This window comes from Bidens hawaiensis, unplaced genomic scaffold (assembly GCF_021521415.1).
Source record: "Bidens hawaiensis isolate Kalapana, Puna unplaced genomic scaffold, B.hawaiensis_p1.1 tig00031093_1, whole genome shotgun sequence".
NCBI classification, from domain to species: domain Eukaryota; kingdom Viridiplantae; phylum Streptophyta; class Magnoliopsida; order Asterales; family Asteraceae; genus Bidens; species Bidens hawaiensis.
Genome location: NW_027495204.1, coordinates 182,183 through 196,596, shown reverse-complemented (window position 1 = coordinate 196,596; position 14,414 = coordinate 182,183).

Here is a 14,414-nt window from a genome sequence, read left to right as displayed (position 1 = left end):
TATTGGTGGCGGATTACTAATTGTGTTGTCTTAAATTTATAAAAGCATGCCTGACTTAGTTTATAATCTTAATAATCTCTTAACAAACCCGTGTAAATGTGCGTTAATTTAAAATTTAAATAACAGCTCATCAACAAAATCGAACATAAATGAACATATATGAACAGACGTAAACGAACACAAACAAACATAAACGGATATAAACAAACACACTTAAATGAACACATAGATGATTCATTTAATACTTTATTTTAAACTAAATATATAAAAAAATGTAACCAAACATAATTAAAATAGGTTTAGATATATTATAAATTTTCTTCTAAGTTAAAAACAAAAAAATATATATATAATACAATAGTAATTATAATATAAAAAAACCATACTATTTGCGTTTCACAATAATTAATTTGTGAAAAAGCTAGGGTGACTGTGTGTATCACAATAATTAATTTGACATGTGAGACTACTTGGAAATATTATAAAAAGAAAAAGAAAGCGAACAATAATTGAAGAATTTATTTGTTTTCAAAGAGATGGGCTGAGAAACGATGGGTCTTACTATCGACATCACCCAAAAATTTAAACACTCACTCACTATGCGGCGTATTGGCCGATATGAGGCGTATCAGAGGTTTTGTCCTATTATGTCCAAAGGTTTTGTCTTATTATGTTTGTATTCTATACGCGGCGTATTAATCGATCCGCGGCATATTGAGTACAGTCAACCTGGGACTATCAAATCATGTCATACATCGTACATGATACGCCGCCTATCGGCCGATACGCGACAGATCAAGTCAATAATTTGATTTTGGTCACATCCGTCTCCCTTTCTCTACATATATCGTTATATGTAGAGAAAGGGAGACGGATGTGACCAAAATCAAATTATTGACTTGATCTGTCGCGTATCGGCCGATAGGCGGCGTATCATGTACGATGTATGACTTGATTTGATAGTCCCAGGTTGACTGTACTCAATATGCCGCGGATCGATCAATACGCCGCGTATAGAATACAAACATAATAATTTGATTTTGGTCACATCCGTCTCCCTTTCTCTACATATATCGTGTCTTCCCAGACTAATGTGCAGATTTGTGTTTTGTGTTTGTTAAAATATAATGGATTTATATGATATTTTGTTTGGTGACGGGAACGACGAGCAGTCGGGCTACGAACACAACGATCAGCCGGAGCAGTCGGGCTTGCCAGATTTGAATGAACTTCATGACTCGAACCATGAGCCGGGGTATGGAAATATCAAGCAGTTTGACTTACCAAATTCTGACTAGGTTATTTAGTGTATTTATATACTACAATAGCGCGTTAGTTATATTTTAAATATTATACGTTGCCTTGCCAACATTTTTATCAGGGGTATATCATATACGGAGGTAGTCACCCTTCGTGGCCGGAGGATAATAGGACATCGTCGAATACATATGAGGCCAGAGTCGAGGAGTCTTATGGTCAGTATTACGGAATTCAAATTCGTACCAGCGGTTACATGTAGACGGTCCGTATTACGGAACTCAAATTCGTACCAGTTACCTTTAGGAGAGCAACCATACGTGTCAAGACCAGTCATGAGCAACGTAGTTGATGGCATTCAAGAGGCTCACGGCGAAGGAGGCGATGAGGATGTTGATGATGATGATGATGATGATGATGATGGTGATCGTTACATACGGGAGACGACATTTTCTTATGTAACTAATAATGTATAACCCATATTTTTTTAAAAAATAATTACTATTATTCTTTTTCAACACGTTACTAAATATTACTTTATTAACATTGCTTGATTTCAGTATTTTGATTTTGTTGCTGAGTTGGTGGATTGGGTTAAGAAGACAGGACGTAAGCATGGTTGTGTTATCTCAGTCCAACGTTCAAGGAACAGAAGTGTTGAACTTGTATGCAATCGAGGTGGGGAACGAAAACTCAAGGCAACGGTGAGGCATACCGGGAGTATTAAAAGGGGTTGTCCATGTAAACTTGTCGGTAGGTACAACGCGCCAGGTGGTTGTTGGAAGCTAGAGGTTGTCAACGAGACGCACAACCACGATCCCGTTTTGTTTGAGGAGGGGCACCCGGCACTAAGGAAACTGACCGACGAGGAAATTGATATGGTTGCGGCGTTGCATAGGCAGGGTCTGAGGCCTACTAAAATTAAGTCAGCCATAAAGAAACGTTTTCCCGGTAACAAATGTATTACTAGGGATATATACAACGTCGTGAAGCTTGTTGATGACCAAGATAAAATTGGTGACACCCCCATGCAGGTACTTGTTGTTAGAATATTATTATTTTGTAAAACTCTTTTTAATATTTATTATTTTGAATATATATTATTTTGTTTTATTATATATAAAATATATATATTCTGTAAGATTTAATAAGAATATTATTTATAATATCATTTTATTATATTAATTTTATTATAATTCTGATGTTTAATAAGAATCCTTGTAATATTTATTAATTTTTTGTTGAACCCAACGTAGGTACTTGAAAACTTTCTTCAAACTCATGGGTTTACCTTTTATACATGGGAGAATCCTTCCATCAATAGGACGGAGAATGTTTTCTTTTGTCACGAGAAGTTGCATACCATGTGGCGTGTGTTCCCAGATTTGTTGCTGATTGACACGACGTACAACACCAACATGTACAGGTGGCCGTTTGTTCAGTTTGTTGGTGTGACGTCGACATCAAAGTATTTCTGTATTGCGCACACGGTTATCTTTAGGGAGCATGCTCGTCGATTGTAGGGAGCCGCGTGTCATCCTGACTGACAAGGACCAAGCCTTGATGAAATCCTGTGAAAAAGTCTTTCCCAATGCTACCAAAAACCTTTGTAGGTGGCACATCTTCCAGAACATACAGAAAAAACATAAGAGTCTTTTTCAGACAGATATCTTTGAGTCATTCTCTTACTGGTGGAAAGTACTCTACTCGTCGCCAACAAAATCTATGTTCGAGTACAACTGCGGTCAAATGGATGCAACGTTAGCTGGACACGGCAGGCATGGTAAAATGCTTTTTTTTTATGTCCCGTATGTACACATGATTTTAGAATCTAGTTGTATATTGCCTAAAATGTTTTTTTTATTATTTGTTTGTAGAGGCTTGGTATTATATTCGTGATAACTGGTTGGTACCCTACAAAGAGAAGTTCGTGTCCTGCTGGATTGACGGCCGACTAAACTTCGGCGAGCATACAAAAAACAGAGTAGAGGGCCAGCACGCAAACTTGAAGAGATACCTTGCGAGGCTGAACAATTCGCTGGATTCTATTGCGGCATTTGCCCTTGAAGTGGTGAATTCCCAAATGGAAGAAATCGGTGCAACCCTTGAAGACTCCCGTATTAGGATCAAGAAGTTCCACAAGTTGACTTTGTTTGAAAAGCTACATAATAGGGTGTCACTTTTTTCTATCGCTAAACTTGACAAAGAGCTGACTTTGCTTTACACATTGCAAGATACGGGAGCGGGGTGCGACCACCGGTTACAAACATCATGGGGCTTGTCGTGTGCTTGTAAGCTTAACTGGTACACTATTAACAATATACGTATTCCATTAAAAGACATAGACCCCTTTTGGAGGAAGCTCGATTTCAGTCCGGCGTTTGTTCGACACGAAGAACCAGACTATGAAGCGGAACTGGAAGATGTGAAAAAACAAGTTCTAGGACTAAACAACCGAATGCAAAAAAAAAAGTCTATTCTCAAAGATAATGTCTGTTCTTCCTGGGAAATCAAACAAGGAGGAGTCTGAGAAACGAGAGGACCCTAGGGGGCGTCCAAATCTAAACCAACAAGCCAAGAAAAGAGAAACCCCTAGATAGAGCTCGTACTCCCCCTCCCCGTCAACTGATCCCCACAGACACAGCTCGTACTCCCCGTCCCCGTCAACTGATCCACACAGACACAGCTCCTACGCCCCATCCCCGTCTTTTGATCCCCACAGACATAGCTCCTACGCCCCCTCCCCGTCTTTTGATCCCAACAGACACAACTCCTACGCCCCCTCCCTGTCACGGGAACCAACACCCGAAACCCCCACCCATTCGTTGTCGCTTTCCCAGTCTCAGACCCGGTTTAAGATACCTAAACCACCGAAACGCTCATCTAAAAATCAAGAGATTCCAACCGACCTTGGTTTTCCATTACTGCGTGACCCAAAGGACGTCCCAATCATAGAACGTTATAGGCACATAATTCCCACCTGGGCATACCCGTTCATTTTAGGAATAATAGATGTAAAGCCATATGGTAATTACGGTTTCAGAGCAATCGATGTCGGCTTAGGCATGCGTCAAATGAACTGGAATGAGGTCAGAGCAAGCATGAGGAATGAGATAGACACTAACAAATCGTGGTGGAGGCACAGGTTGAACTATGAGATAACCGGTAATTATGACACGGTCATGATTCGCTGGACTACTCAACGTCTGCTTTATTCCAGCAAAAGAGTAGGTGGTTTACGTTACCTGGGCACGGACACGTAGTGGCTTAAACGTATGACTGTGTTTTAATCAATCTCCATCTGACTTCCAGTAAGAGTTACTTCCCAATGAGAATGAGTCCGAAACCACTATCTCATATTCCGGTAATAGTAGTCTTAAATGTTAAGGATAATCATTGGCTCAACATACAATTAGAAGGGAATTTCCCCGTGCCGCTACCAGCACGTCAATGGGAAGGATACGCCAATGCAGCGGCGCACGAATGGAGGTCTTTGTACGAAGATCGTATAAAAGAGTATCTGCGAATAAGGGAAACTTGGCGAGTGCAAACTGAAGAGCCAACTTATTTAGGATGATTTGTAAAATGTTTGAGATACTATCAATAAAATGTTTTGTATTATTATGAATAATTAGGAATAAAATGTTTGTGTTATCAACAATTTTTAAATAAAAATAACTTGATAAAATGTATAACTTAAAAATATATTTTTTAAAATAATATATTTTTTAAAATAATATTTTCCATAATAAATTAAAAAAAATATTTAAAAATATAAAACATGATATTTAAAAATATAAAACATGATAAAATATCTAACTTAAATACTTTCGATAATATACTTTTTTTGAACAAATTAAAATTATCATGACAAATTATATAAATTAAAAATAATATAAAACCAGAAATATTAAAATAATTAAAAGTAGATCAGATACGCCGCATATAGATCGATACGCGGCATATCAAATTATAAACGTCACCCTAATCGCCGTCCTCCCCCATCTTGTTACACATTCACACTCAAACCCGACCCCATTTCAAGCACAAACCCTAATCGCCGTCCGCCGTCCCGAACATCGTATTTGTTTAACAACACCAAATCCATATGACCCGGCAATAATAAGGTAACTTCGTCTTTATTTATATCATATGTGTTTAGTTTTCATATGATTTTGATATAGGTTTTCAAAACGGGTTTCATACGGGTTTAGTTACAGGATTCGGGGTTGGATTCATATGTGTTTAGTTTTCATATGTGTTTAACAAAGTTGTTTGATACATCTAGTTTGGATTCATAATCATACGGGGTTGATAATGGGGTTGATAATGAAACGGGTTTGGTTACGGGATTTTGGTTACGGGATTTTGTGGTTGATAATGAAACAGGTTTGACCAAGTTTGTTTGATACACATGCGTTTAACAAACTTGGTCGGATTTTGGGGTTGATAATGAAACGGGTTTTGTTACGGGATTTTGGTTACGGGTTTGGTTACGGGATTTTGGGGTTGATAATGAAACGGGTTTGAAAATAACGGGTTGATAATGAAACGGGTTTGACCAAATTTGTTTAATACATATGTGTTCAACAAACTTGGTCGGATTTTGGGGTTGATAATGAAACGGGTTTGGTTACGGGATTTTGGTTACGGGTTCGGTTACGGGATTTTGGGTTGATAATGAAACGGGTTTGACAATAACGGGTTATATTTATATGTTAAACATAGATGGCGGATAGATACATTGAATGGGATGAACTACTTGATGATTACAATCATTTGAGGTTTGACCCGGAGTCCCAATATCATATCCGGTTTACGTAGCTTCGGAAAATGGAGCCACAACCTTCCTCGACCTTGTCTTGGGAGTTTATAAAAATGGTTTGGGCGGAAGACATGATAGAAAGAATTGTTGGGACGGATACACCATGGGAGACATTGTTTACCGCCCTGCATCCATCGTACCGGGCTCTCACGCTCAAGTTTTACTCTACGTTCGTTTTCAGGTATTTTTTTTCCTTTTCAATTAACTTATAAATAAAGTAGATTTAACCAACGTGTAAATATTGTTTCAGACCACGCCCGGAGGGAGATCGGCAGGTCGAGATGTTGGCTGATGGTGCGGATACCAGTCAGGCGGAGGTTCGGTTCCGTATGTTCGGGGTGGAGCGTTTTCTATCAATGGAGGAGTTTGCCTTAGCGCTGGGCTTGTACACATTTCAGGATTTAACCGACCCAGTTTGGACGGCGAGCATACACGAAACACCAGATGACGTGTTGAGGCGTTTTTGGACGGCGATTAGCGATACACCTTGGCCTATAATCCGCGGAGAATACGCGGCAGACTGCAAAGCCTCAGCCATCAGGGACCCGTTGCACAGGTTTGTATATAATATAATATAATATAATATAATATAATATAATATAATATAATATAATAATATAATATAATATAATATAATATAATATAATATAATATAATATAATATAATATAATATAATATATTATATTATATTATATTATAATAATATTTTATTGTTTTTTTTGTACAGGTACCTACACAGGCTTATCGCTCAGACCGTACAGGGTCGTCACCACAGGGCAGAGCACTACAACCTCCGTGACCGGTTTTTTTTTTTTTTTTTTTTTGCAATGCCTGCTTACGGGGAGACACTGCAACCTAGCTCGCAGTTTCAGCGACTACTTCGCCATTTGCTAGCACAGGCAGCGCCGCGGGAAATTGGTCGGTGGCACGTTCGTTACGCGGATTGCGATTGCTTTGGGCTACGAGAACCGACCGGAAGACCTAACCATTCCGCCGCCGCTTTCGCCGCGAGAGCTGGACCGTGCACGGGCACAGGGCATGCAAATCGTCAAGAAGATTAACCGCCGGTATCACCTGGTCACTAATTTCGATTCTCGCCCATACGTAGAGGTCCCACTTTTTGAGCCTCCGCCAATCGAGGAGCCGGAGGTGGATATTCAGGTCGCCGAGGAGGACGGTGATCAGGTACGTTATATTTTATCCTTTAATTTTTTTTTGTATCTTCGTCTTAATAACGTTAACTTATCGTGTTCCTAACAGCCACCGCATCAGCACCCATAGCACGTTCCGCGTACACATCGCGCCATGAGTTTGGATGCGGCCACTGACTCCTGGCTGCGGAGACTAGAGCTTGACGTGTCACAGATTCGCAGTCAAATCAGCTGGATGGTTGGTTATATGTCTGTCCAGCAGCATGGAGCCCAGTACATAGTAACACCGCCACGTTTCGACGAGGAGGGGAACGATGACGACGCGGGTGGTGCCGCATTTTAGATTTCTTTTTTGTATGCTGTTACTTTTTCCCGAATTCGTTTGGTTTTTTTTTCGAACTCGTAATGTATTAATTATTATTATTTTATAAATCTGGTTATGCGTTATGCTTATTTTGTTCGTATTCAATTTTAAAATTGTTGTTTCGTGATTACTTTAAAACAGACAAAAAATCTGTTACACCTGTAATACAAAAAAAGAAAGCAAACATAAGTCGTTATGTACTAATTATTATATAAAAGTCGTTTGTTTTATTTTGTTCGTTTTTAATTTTAAAATTGTTGGTTCGTTGTGACCTTCCAAAACCGATCAAAAAAAGGTTACCCGAACCAAAAAAACAAAACAAACAAAAGAAAATATATAAAAGAAAAGACAACAAAAAGACAAAAACATAATAAAACAAAAAAAAACAGCAAAATGACAAAAAAACACGTGTTTCCAAAACACCCAAGCAATACGCCGCATATCGGCCGATCCGCGACATATTAGTTGGGTGTTTTAGAAACACCATATGGTGTATGTAAAAAAGCCCAAAACGATAGGCTAGCTAAACGACACCTCAAGTTCTACAAGTATCCAATACTACAAAAAGATTAAAATGACTCCCAAAATGACTCCCACCCTAGCTAGACTTAAGAGTATGTTCTTTTAATGATATGTTCATTGGTCTTACATAACCATATATTATGATTAGAAAAACAAAATCTTATATTACTGAGAGCATTCAGAACAACTTCCTATAAGAGCATTCTCATTTATTTTTTTATCTTTCAAATCTAAAATTACATTAAAAATCACTATATTTTTCTCTTTTTTTCAATTAAATGACAATTTTATACACATTTATCATTACAATTTTTATCACCTCTACCCACAACCACTTTAAAAAAATATTTAAAAAAATATAAATTATGAACAGTGGTTTTTCAAATATACATAAATATAATTACCGTTTCTCACTCATTCACTCACATTAACCTAAACTACTCCCTATATTATTAAAATCTCACACATAAAATATATTGGATAGGATACAAACGCTCTAAGATGTGATTGTGTACTTCAATTTTTAGTGACTGGTTGTAAGTGGAAAATAGAAAAAATGTTAAATTTCATGAATAAATTTGGAGAAACACGGTTCAAACTTCATAATTTTTAAATATTTGTTAAAAATGACTGTGAGTGGATGAAAGAAAAAAATAATGATAAATGTAAAAAAGTGTATTATTTAATTAAAAATATAGTGATTTTTAATGTAATTATAAAGATAAAAGTAAATGACATATCGAGAATGAATGCTCTAACACTAAGAATAGTAATACCTAATATCAATTTATGATCCTCCAAAATCCATATTAGTTATTGGATTTTTAATCCAGTTTTTTTCGTTTATTGTAATACCTTAAAAAGTGATAATAATCATTAGCCAACACAATAGAAATTAGCTTTATATGTATAATCGATGAGCATCAATATTACAACTTGAAATTTTCTAAAACTAACATATTTTGAAAAGAGATTCTGTTTTTGTCCCTCAAATTTAATAATTCCAAAAATTTTCCCTTCTAATTCATCTTTGACTATGTGTCAGAAAGTTTAGCATGCCGGGTGGTGAAGAAGACGGGGATGAAGTCTAAGAAGAAGAGTTTGAAGACTTGTAATTTTTATTTGTTTTAGTAACTTAATTTGTAACACGATCAAATTTCAAGTAATTTTTAGTTTTGCTTTTTTTATTAACTAGTTTTGTTTTGTTTATTACTAGTAATGTTTTATTTCTTATTAGTCATGTTTTATTTTTTGATACGATTTCAATTGATTATAATAACGACGAACATTTTATTATAAAAAACACAACATATTACAAACATTATTAAACATAACAACTTAAAACAAAAAAAAAGGTCCGTCGTTTTAATCCCGCGCTCTACAACGATTAAGCGTTGTTACCGACGGCGGTAGGTGCTTGAGTTGTAGAGCCGGACAACTCTCCCGCTACCTCTTTCTTGGCATACAAACTTTTTTTATCATGGCAATACTTATTGGTATGCTTGCGTAGGGTGGAGTTCGACCCCGCTTCCAGAAACTCGGAACAATACTTGCATCGGGCCATCTCTTGTGAGTCGGTCATGACACACAAAGCATAATGAACCCAAACCTCGGGGCATCGTGTTGTTTCGATGACCATAACAACATCGTCGTTACTTTCCATTGATTGTCGGTTTAAGCTTAATTGTGATTTAAAGTGTGTTTTAGAGTATTAAAAGTGGTTTAACAAGTTCTACACACCATCAAATGTGGTTATATGATACTGTTATTAAATATTGTGAATCTTTTTTTTATCATTCATGTTTTTATTATAGTTATGCAAGGTTGTGAACTTTATATTTAATAAGAATATGGGTATGTTTGACAAAGAGCTTTTAGCAGCTTTAATGAGCTTTAAGTTACAAACTTTTAAGAAAAAACTTAAATTTATTCAAAGTCTTGTTTGGTTAGAGTAGCTTTAAGCTTTTAGGTTAGGAGAAAAAGCTTGAAGCTAAAAGCTCCAACTAGTAGCGTTCAGAAAAGGCTACAAGCTTTTAGTATTTCAAATTTTACAATTTTGGTACTTGAACTTCCATCATATTTTGTTAATTCATATAATAATTACATATTTAACCATATTCAAAACCAACTACCCCCCGTGACTTTTTAAAATACCATAACTTTTTCACATGTTAATATATATTTTTAAAAAATTGCATCATAAAAACGAGTATTTTATTCTCTTTAATTTGAATATCATATTGTTATACTTCTTTAACTTTAAAAATTAACATATTATGTGATTATTGGTTAAGATCGGCAACAGGTCGAGGCAGGCAAGCCCGGGTCATGTGTAAGACCAAATTAGGGTTGGAACGAGTCGATGCAAAAAGGTCTAATTTAGTCCGGTTCATGTTGGTACGGTTTTGAGTCGAAAGGGGCCAAGTCAGAATAGGTTTCGGATTAGAATGATGCACCGCGCGAGCACCCAGCTAGTTTTATTCAAAGCTCTAGCTAATCTACCAAACACCTAAATATTTTTAAAAAGCTACAGCTAACAGCTACAATCTACAGCTTCTAGCCACCAGCTACCAGCTAGCAGCTTCCAGCTACAGCTACCAGCTAGTTTTGCCAAACATACACTATGGGTATGTTTGGCAATGAGCTTTTAGGAGCTTTTAAGAGATTCAAGCTTCAAGCTTTTAAGAAAAAGCTCATATTCAATAAAAAGCTTTGTTTGGTTAAGGTAGCTTCAAGCTTTTAGGTTGGTAGAAAAAGCTTCATATTTGAACGCTACTATTACTAGCGTTTGAGAAAAAGCTATCTACAAGCTTTTACATTTGAATTTACAAGTTTGGTACTTGAACTTCTATCAACTTTTGTTAATTTATATAATAGTTACACATTTAACCCTTATTCAAAACTAACTACCCCCGCGACTTTTTTAGGTGTTGCAACTTTTTCGCACGTTAATAATTTTTTAAACAAATTCCATCATAAAAACGAGCATTTTATTCTCTTTAATTTAAGTATGATATTGTTATACTTCTTTAACTTTAAAAATTTAACATACCACGTGATTATCGGTTATGATCGATAACAAGTCGAGTCAGGTGAGCTCGAGTCATGTGTAAGACCAAATTAGGAGTCGAGACAGATGAACTTGAGTCATGTGTAAGACCAGATTAGGGTCAGAACGAGTCGATACAAAAAGGGTTAAAATAGTTCGATTCGTGTCGGTACGCTTTTGAGTCGAAAGGGGTCAGGTCATAACATGTTTCATATTAGAACAGTGCATGTTCAGAAAGGGATTCATATCAATATAGGTTGGTTTAAAAAATTATCTATTTGAAATTACTGTATATTTCAGCTTTGTTTCATGATTTTCGCCATCAGTTACACGCTTACTACCTTTCCATGAATTACACGTCTACATTCAGGTTATGTATGCACTGTCATCAGGGAATCATGTACCAACACTGATTATGCGGTTAAATGTTAGGTTGTGCGCCCATTCCGCCGCACCACGCAGGCACCCAGCTAGTTTTATTAAAAGTTTCTGCTACTCTGCCAAACACCTAAATATATTAAAAAGCTACAGCTAACAACTACCAGCTACCAGCTTCCAACCTTCAGATTCCAGCTTACAGCTAACAGCCAGCAGCTAGTTTTGCCAAACATGCCCTATATGTTTATTATGTTTCTTAATTTCTATTGTTGCAAGAAGATTTCTTATAGCAATTAATTTTGTTTTTAGATTTTTTTAACGTTGAATTTCTGTCATCTATGAGACTTAACCGACGACCTCCCAAACCCTAAATGTTATAAAAGCTTTGGCTTTGCCAATGGATATTGAAGATTTACTGACAATATTCTTTATAAATTTCCATCTTTGTTTAAGGGCATTATTAAAAAGTTGTAAGCTTTGTGTTACAAATTAGTGGATTATATTTTGTGTTCTATTTATTTGTAGGTTGTTTTTACTATCTTCTTTCTCAAATTTTGTTGATAAGGGCAAGTTATGTTTCATACAATTCCACATAGTTGTAGTCCAATATAGTATTAAAATAATAAAATCAAACATTGATGTTTAACATATTAACGCATAAAAGTTGTAATCAATGTTGTAAAAGTAGGATTCCAAGGCCGAACACTCCCCGAGTACTCGCTACAAGGTATGTTGCCGAGGCGAGTTTCTATAATTCCGCCTAGTTACTAAGTGTTGACTAAAGATGGTGAACCTTAGTCATAATCGCAACTAGTCGGTGAACTTGAGCCGATTTTGGCTTGAAAAAATAAAACATAACTCATATTTCTTTAAAATTAAAGAATAAATATCATTTTTTTACTTAATGACTAACAATTTTTAGAACAATTTATTATTTAAAAATGTATTTCTCTTATTTATATTGATCTTTACCTATTTTGTTATAAATATTAGTAAATTTGTGATATTCGACATATATATAATATCCATAAACTAATTTTCTTTATATTTACCATGTCCGAGTACTCTCCGTGTACTCCCCGAGTACTCCGAGTACACCCAACTCTCCAGTCGACCGTCTAGGGTCCGCCTAGCGACTTTTGTAACCTTGGTTGTAATGTAGTTTTACAACTCTCTCTAATTCACACAAAAACTTAAAGAATATAGGTAGCTAGGTTAACAGGACATCTTTCGGAGTATGTGGTTAGTATATATGTAGTATATATGTTTTATTTTATTATGAAAAAATATGCAAAAGTTTGATTGAAGATTTAACTGCTAAACCCAGGCATAATTGTGATGAAATTAAGAAGAAACAAAATACAAGGAAAACAAAAAAGAGAACTATATGAATATGAAGATGAGAACATCAATCACTTACTTTCAGGTTTGATCATTTAGTTGCAAGACTTAATTAGTGTTAAAAAGAATTAAATGGCTACATAGTTTTAGCTTATATTAATTTTACCACTGACCTGGAACACTATCTATGTACCTAGTACCTACACGTATGGGTGAGCTAAATATGGAAAAAAAAATCATATATCTGATAATTTGGATGAAAACAAATTAGACTAATAAATTGAAATTTTGGTTAACAAACGGACTGATTTGAGACTTTGCCGCGACATTATATCTTCATACAGCAGCATTATGAAAGTAATTATGGTACCATATTATTTGATGAATAAACAATACATAGAACCCCTTTATATATAGGGGGAAGTTCCAACTAACCGACATATAATTATGGACTAGATCAAATACCAATATGTATACAATTCTATGACAAATATAATTCCTAATAGATATATTTCATATATCCGTTAATACGCCCCCTCAGTTCGAGCGGAAAGCACGCTCAAACTGGATCGGAAATTCTGAAACAATTCTCTTGATAAGCCCTTGGTAAAGATATCGGCGTACTGATAGGAAGCCGGATTATATGAAGAACTCGAATATGACCTATCCTGACCTTTTCACGAACAAAGTGGATATCAATTTCAACGTGTTTCGTGCGTTGGTGCTGAACTGGATTGCCAGACAAGTAAACAGCAGATACGTTATCACAATAGACTATAGAAGCCCGAATCAAAGGAACATGAAGTTCCAGTAGTAAATTACGAAGCCACGTTGTCTCAGCCACGACATTAGCAATACCTCTATATTCGGCTTCAGCACTAGATCGAGATATCGTAGGTTGTCTCTTAGATGACCACGAAACTAAATTATTTCCCAGAGAAACGCAATACCCAGAGGTAGAGCGTCTAGACTTTGGGCAACCACCCCAGTCGGCATCGGAATATGCTGTGAGAGAAATCGTGGACAATGGGGTAAGCAACAGACCATGATCAATAGTGCCACGCAAATAGCGTAAAATACGATGCAAAAATGAGAGATGAGGTGCACGAGGTGCATACATGAAAAGACAGACCTGTTTAACTGCATATGAAATGTCCGGTCGTGTAAACGTAAGATACTGTAAAGCCCCCGCGAGACTACGATAAGTGGTGCTGTCTTCCAAAAGTGGGCCGCTATCAGCATTTAGCTTGGATCCAGGCTCAACAGGAGTAGCACATGGTTTGCATGACGACATATTGGCTCATTGAAGAATATCTGCGACATATTTGCCTTGAGACAAAAAACAATCCGTTAGCATCCCATTCAACCGTGACACCCAAAAAATGGTGTAAGGCCCCTAGATCTGTCATGGCGAACTCTAGTGAAAGGGAAGAGATTATATTAATAAGAAGGGAAGTGGAGGATGCAGTGAGTATGATATCGTCCACATACAGTAATAAGTATGCCATGTCTTTTCCATTCCGATA